The sequence below is a fragment of the Gasterosteus aculeatus genome, chromosome 14 (assembly GCF_964276395.1).
Source record: "Gasterosteus aculeatus chromosome 14, fGasAcu3.hap1.1, whole genome shotgun sequence".
NCBI classification, from domain to species: Eukaryota; Metazoa; Chordata; class Actinopteri; order Perciformes; family Gasterosteidae; genus Gasterosteus; species Gasterosteus aculeatus.
In genome coordinates, this window is record NC_135702.1 from 7,019,638 (window position 1) to 7,027,451 (window position 7,814).

Sequence of the window (7,814 nt, forward strand, 5' to 3'; positions counted from 1 at the left end):
TTCCTTTTCTTTTTTTCCACCACTCCTTGTCTTCCTACTTAGGTCCTTTGGGGGATAATGATGGCTTGCCTTTGTAAACATTATTTCTGGCATATTGCAGCTGCCATCAGCTTATTTATGGCCCTGCATTCTAATAATCTGGGAGCTAATATGCTTCAGGAAAAAAAGAAAAAGAAAAAGGAAAGCGCACCGTGAAGCCCAAACATTGCTCTCCTACCCTCAGCAAGGAGGCCACTCAACAGCAACATCAAACGCTCGCTCTCCCGTGCCTGGCCCACGTTAATTGTACATCTATTGTTCCCACATAGGTCCCTGGGAACCAAAGAAGGGGGAGATTGGCAGCGAGGAGGGAGAGAGAGAGAGAGAGAGAGAGAGAGAGTGAGGGAGAGAGAGAGAGAGAGAGAGAGAGAGAGCGAGAGAGAGTAATGAAGCTCAAGCTGGATAAATACATTCTGAAACAATATCAGACAGACAAAGGTTCCGATGCGTTCCCCTGGGCCCTCTGTTGCTCCCATCCCCATTACTCACCCTTAAAAACAAAAGAGGCCTTATTACAGCGAGCCTGTGCAACACATGCGCATTTACACACACACACAGACACAGACACACACACACACACACACACACACACAGTAGTCATTCCCGTAGCCACAGGAAACCCCATTGGATTTTCCCTGTTTTTTTTCCTGTTTCTGATTACTCTCAAAATATTAGAAGTTGTTCATCATTTATTCCACAACCATAAATTCACCACCATTGAGGCGGAAGCGATCTGAGGAGCATTCGAGCCACGGAGTCCTTGACAAGTGAAGCAACAGTATTCTCATTTGAACGTTGTTCGCGAGAGTCGCCGTCGACGACGATCACGTCCCGCGCGAGACGTTCGGCGGCCAAAAAAACAACTGCGTAGCGAGAAGACGAGCGAGCAAGTACGCAGCTACGCGCCTCCCTTCGGCCTGCGAGAGAACAATGCGAGAGGCGGCCAGCAACACAAGCAAGGTGACTGCGAGTTTAAAGGGCAGGGTTCAGACGAGCAACCGACCCCGTCCCGCCTCACACACTCCCTAGCTGTACATATTTACGAGGTGTCGTTTTTATGTGAGGGCCAGGCAACAACAGGTTTAAGAGGGCCAGCGTAACCTTCCAGGGGCCCGTGGGTGACCCGCACCCCGGCTGCAATAGTCTCCCTGGGCCACAATTAGGACCGGGGCTCCAGTGACTCACCGCAAGCCTTCGTGCTTTCATGGAGCCTCATTCCGGCTCCGGCTGTCCCCCCTCTCTCCCCCCTTTCCCCCCCCTCGCTATGGCTTCCTTTGAAACTGCCACTGCCGTCCATTCTCACCACGCGATTGGACAGTTTATACTTTTGACCAACCGAAAGCCGGCGTTCAGCGATGAGCGCTTCGTGTGTTGTATGGTAGGAAGCAAGATGAGGAATAAAGAAGTGAATCATCCCCCCCCCCCCTCCACACTGCCCCCACCACTCTGTCTCTCTGGCTCGCTGAGCTGTGACAGTCGCCGCGATACCCGGCGACACAGTGAATATGCGGCAGGGCTCACTGGGTCTTGCCACACAGACTTGTCAGCAGAGTTCACCATCAAACCCCAAACTACCAATTAACTCTTGAGCCCCCCCCCCCCCCCCACGCCCCCACCTGCCTGAAGGCACGGTGACCTGCCCCCCCCTCCCCCTTCAGACTGCTCCATTCCACACAGCACTAACCCCCACGAGATGCTCCATGACTCCCTGGCGTAGCCCACAGATGCTCGTAGATACGGCTGCCCATCCCCGTGCGTCCCTCCGTCTGTCTGTCTGTCAGAGCCCTGAACTTTACAAAAGAGGATAAAGTCAATTTGTCTGCGCTCGTTCCGGGCGGAGCCCCGCGTGGCTTACGACAACTTATCACGGGTAACAGAAAACGACGTGCTGTCTCCGGCACCGAGGCGAAACAAGGAGGAAGCGTCCAGCAAAGAGAAAACTCGAGCGGGTAAAAAAAGGGTTGAACATTCCAGGCTGAGGTTGATTCAAATACCGGTTAATAGTTATACAGCTTATTATAATAACACTGATCTCCGCTCCATCTTTAGGCTGTGAAATACGTTTTTCTGCTGTCCCTCTCCACAGGATTGTGAAAATTATTGCAGCTTTCCATGTGGGATGTGCAAGTGTCCTTGTATGTCATACATGTATGTATGGAAACCTAAACAAGCTTATACGTTTTTGAATTTCAATTGTCAGGTTGAGCAATGTGCTCAAATTGTCAAGTTTAAGTGAAGTTGCGAAAGATGGCTGTTTTAAAAAATTTTTAAACCAATTTTCCCTCCAACTTTTACTTGACAATGCAAAGATGCTTTACCTGCATCCACGATATCCACTTTGATAGATATGTTTCAAGAGATATGCACAAATGCACCCCATCTTCACTCACGGTAAGGTGTTAATAGATAAATATAAATGAAGATAGATAAATATGATGATTTTTTTATTTTTTATTATTATTTATCATAAAATGGGCTCATCTTTTTAACAACAGTATAAAGAAGTTATTGGCACTAAAAATGAAACATAATTCATTTTCCAATTTAAATATTCTCACTTTAAAGGGATGCACTTTATAAATGTCTGGAAAATGTCTCGACGTCGCCTCTATTACTGCACTGACTGGAAAGTGGTCATTTTCTATCTGAATAAAGGTGCCAAGTGATTTATCACATTTGTAGCCAACCGGATCCAACACATGAGGTCGAGCACAAACTCTGAACAATGGCGACATATCTGCTTCAAAAATAACCCAGCTGACTGCGCCAAAAGAAGGCCAAGTGTGTCCAGGGTTGAAAGCTGAAGCGGCTCGTCACCAAGTCTTTGTTTGATAACAGGGATTTTCCTTCGCAGAGAATCGCAAGGTCTGTCATATTTGGTGGATTTCTGTCATTTCTAATAGCTGTATTACATCAACGTGGTGGTATCGTATTTTTATCTGAGTAAATGTCACCACGACAATGTAAAATGTATTTACTTAATTAGTTATCTTAATTATCTTCGGATGCCACAGTGAAGAAGTAAGGAAAGATAGAAATGGAAACCTTTTAACGTCTCGTCTGTAATGCACTTTAAATTTCAACTATTTAGTTGAAAGAGTTGCTGTGAAATCATCGGCCCGGACTGCCGAGAGGAGAACATGTGACCTACGGTATCATGAGCAAGCCGCTCATTCCGTAGGTCTGTAGGGCTCAGTCCCTTTGCTGTCCCACGGGGGACATCCTGCATTAGCATGGACACGTCATCTGGTGGATGATGACACACTCCAGTAGCCCCAGAAACTGGCCTCGGCTACCGAGTCCCTCCATCCCCCACCAAGAGGTCACCCCCCCCTCAGCAGTCAGCACTCCCTCCACCTTCTGCGTGGCAATAATCACAGGATCGCTGGACTGATGCCTCTTCAGTGAACCTCTGCTCGGTCCTATTTTAATGTTTATTTGTGATTTTTTTTTAGGACAAATGCTGATGAAACTAGTGTAAACTGTTACTGATGGACCCATTGATGAGCGGAGCCCCATAATATCTATTAGAAAAGCTTGTGAAATGATTCACTTATCCAACAGATCACAGAGGAAAGGAGAGGAGAGGAGATTGGTTCAGCATTGCTTATTGTGAATCAGCCATCTAAATAGTACATAATCGGTGGAGAAATATATTTTGAATTGGAAGACAGAGGTCAAGCCAAACGCACCTGTTTACTCTTCGTCATTCGCCATCCAAGGGAGTCGAAGCAGAGAAAGGCAATGAGGCGCTTTATCAAATTCAGACACCTCTGCTGACAGTAAAACAATGGAATACAAATGTCCCCTCCCATCTGTGGACACATGATATGAAGAGCGTGATATTTGACTTCACGCATCCCCCCCCCCCACCCAACTCCTGGTTCCACAAATCACCTGTCGGCTCTCTTGCAATCACAAAAAGGGTCAAAGGCTCCTCGTCATGCTTGTCGATCACAGCAGTGTCCAACTTGATGCCCTGAACTGACTTTGTAGTTCACTCCGGAGTTGAGAGAGTGAGAAAACTCAACACACAGTAGCTAAAAAGGGAAACAGGAAGTTAGATACAATAGAGAAGACCTTTGATCCACGATGAGGGGGACGACTTCCCCTCTGGGTGCAAACTATTAATGCGAAAGTGACTCTTTCCATTGCACTTTTGTTACTGCAAATAATGGATCTAAAATAAGCACACAATGGCAGGCAGGCGGGCGACACTTGCACCCAGCCATGTGCAGGAAGGGAGCGGGAGGTAATTGTATGAAAATGAGTGATTTGTTGCGGCCGGGCTGATTAAGAGCGCCGGCCGGTCGCCATTTAAGGACAGAGGGTCCCGTGTTTGAGCTCCCCCTGCATCGACTGTGTGGAACCGGTATCTGCTGCTTGAAGTGCGTCCGTGAACACCTCAAGGCATTCGGAAGCTCCTCTGGGTCACAGGTGGAGCCTCGCCAAATGAAATGCGCGTCTTTGCTTTTCCAATATTTTGTATTTGTGTGCATCAGACCAACGGGAGGCCCTCGCAGACAGTGTTCCTCTAAAGAAAAAATAACAATTACAAAAACCCGGACGGAAAGCTGATTTGATTGGCAATTTTTTTTTTTGCAAGGCCAGCTGCAGGATGAGTGTGCAGGAGAAAGGAAGAGAAGGCGGACGGTTTTGTATTCAGGCTGCTTGTGCCTGTGTGCGTACACGTGTGTTTTTCCATCGTTTATCACTGTAACCTAGAGAACACGGGTGAAAGAGCGGTCGTAATACACGTGTAATGACAAAAGTATTCGGTTCTATCACCACTTGTTGTTTTTTCTCTTCATTTTTAAGAGACCCGCCAGCAGCGAGGATCATGAAATCCATTTTCCAGCGACCGTCGCTCACTAAAAACGTCTACATATGAACACACGCAACTAGCCTTGGATACACAAACACACTTGTGCTGAATTAGCAGCACAAAGACGCTGGTTATAAAATGTTGAAGTTGCAGTCTGTGAAAACAATAAGCAGCAGAGCTTTGTGTAGCTGAAAGAAAAGCCTTGAGGTCGCCGTCATGAGGAAACTTTTTATGAACTCCTGTCACGGGAGCGGCAGAGTATCTGGTGCTGGTCTGGTTGTGGAAACAGACGATGGGCTCTGCCTGGGGACCACGGCCTTTGGTGAACTGATATGGATGATAGTCCTTGTTTCAGGCTCATGGATTCATCTCTAATAACTGGAATACTATTTATTGGCAAGATTAGAAAAAGGGGAATTCCCCCCTCGCGATTTCTGCATCAACTGATCTTTCTTTTTATCAGTGTTATATTATATTAGAAGAGAAAGAGACGGTGGGCGAAACGGTGGCTCAGATGCTTCCAACGAGGTTCTAGTCGAAGAAAATTGTGTTTCTATCTCTCATGAGCACAGCTACTAGAGTGCCGCTTCACTCAAAGCATTCATGAAAGACTTTTTACTTCTTTTTTTTTTTACATTTTGATTTGATTAATACTTATTGCGTTTGTCAGTCAGCAGGAACAGCTTTGCCTGTCGTGCCAAAAAGTGATTGCCAAGAGATTGCAGCCTGTTAGAGCATATTACCCAGTTTATTGTCTACAGCTGCTTTCATGTGGATGACTTTTATTGAAGTAACACTACATCACAACAACTGTTTTTCAGCATGAACGGGAAATATTTCAATCTTTTATCTCGTCGGAATTTACAGATATTATTTTCCAACATACTCTTCAATTGACAGATACAAATAGGATAAAACAACTTCTGAGTTATAAGTTCATCTGGTTACAGTCAAACATCCGACCATTCGGAGAAACTAGTGCGTTTTGTTTCTTCATTACAAAATGAACAACATATTGTCAAATGTCAACTGAGTGGTATTTAGAAGATGAATGCACTACATGTTAGTGTGAGCGACATGGAGGAGTTCTGAGGCTCGACAATGAGTCTTGGTCTGTAACTCATCTGGGTAAAAAAGAAGACAAAACAAAAACATATTTTAATAAAAAATATAAATATTAATAAAAAACTCCTATAGAATGTTGGAAAGTCAATACATTGATATATTCAATCACTGATTCTTTTTTGTGGGGCCATGGTTGTCACAGATAGATGGATGATAGATGGATGATAGATAGATGGATGGAAGGAAAGAGGCAGACACAGAGGGAGAGAACGAGGTAGAGGCCGGCAGTGTCCCCAGCTGGTTTTGGCTATCTAATAAACATGTAAACACTCTGCGTTCTCTACCTCATTAGGTGATTGCAGAGGCCGCTTGCTCTCCATAAATCAGGGCCCAGGTTATCAAGGCCTCTGATCTTAACTGTAGTGGGCGCCCAGCTGTCTACAGCCGCACTGACGAGGAACCGCAGGGTCCGTGGAATTCAATTCCCCTCTTCTCCCACATTTCTCATTTTGCAAATAAAAGAGGGGAAATATGCTCGTAAGCGCTCGAGAACACATGCTAACCGGTCATCAAATGCAAGGTATGTCGTTTGTGGAACGGAAATGTTCCCGCAAAACGTACAGCATTATGTCTTCTTCACAAATGTCAGGTGATGTGAGGTTTTTACTCCCGAGAAATGGTGAGAAAAACATAATCTCCTGAGAGCAAGTTTGACCGAAAGATGAAAAAGTTCAAATAATGAAAAACGGCTGCGTGAGCTCGAGATCACACGCCTCTTGTACCTCCATAAAGGTTACTACTTGCTAGGTTCAAGCACAGTATCACTCTTTTATTGCCTAATGTAAAACACACTCTGTGTTCTAGTTGGCCTACTAAACTTCACAGTGCTTACTGACAGCTTTCTCCAGTCATCTTTAAAACTCTCCGCAGCTTGAATTTCCTCTGAACTCCTGGTCTAGTTGGCTGATTATTCCACGTTTTAAATCGTACCGGTGTTAATTTAAAACAATATCACTCCCGCAGTGGCCACAACTGAGGCCAGTAAACAAATTCAATTCACATTATGGTCTGAAAACAATTCCAAAAAGGTTTGAAAATAGCCTTAATTGCCTAACTAAGAACCATAAAACCGTTATTGCCACCATGCAAATGAAAGTGACACAACATCACCGTTCATTTGAGAGCCTTTGCTGAAATGACATCAGGTGAACGGATAACACTTTGCAAAAACGAGATATGACCGATTAAAACCAGGACTCGTGTAAACCAAAGCACTGATGGAAATATACGCCGTTCCATAAAATCCAGAAAAGTCGAGATCTCGGCCATCTGCCGTTTACCAATCACCTCAAATGTATTGAGCAGTCAGGAACGCTGGGCAGCGGGTGGTGGAAGTGTGGAGCGCGAGCACTCCTCCTCCGAGCTCCAGACCAGTTTAAGAGCTGTAGACCCTTTTTGGGACCGCTTCGGCGTTGAAAGCCTCCCTCCGTGGACTTAAAATTCATGGCTCGTGTTTCTGCGGTAGTGGTGCGGAATGACTCCCTCCCTATGTTGAGCCCACGGGACCTTGGCATTAGCTGATGCAGAAACAGGTGGATGGGATAGGTTGTAATTTTAGCGGGTTGTTAGTCAGAGGCCACTGGAAGCCTTACTGCTACAGTGAGGGGTCTTTAGTGCGATATCAAATTGAAATGTGACGCCAGATCCCAGCAATCTTTTCATCTGTACCGAAACAGCTACCCGGGCGAGTCCGCTGTGCCGCGAGGGCCCAGAGCCACATTTTCATATGATGTGGGCGGAGTTTTCATTTGAAGTAAAGCCTCATAAGCCACCACGCGTTAACAGGAAGTCCGCATAGGGTTGGAAATGACAGCGAATATGATAT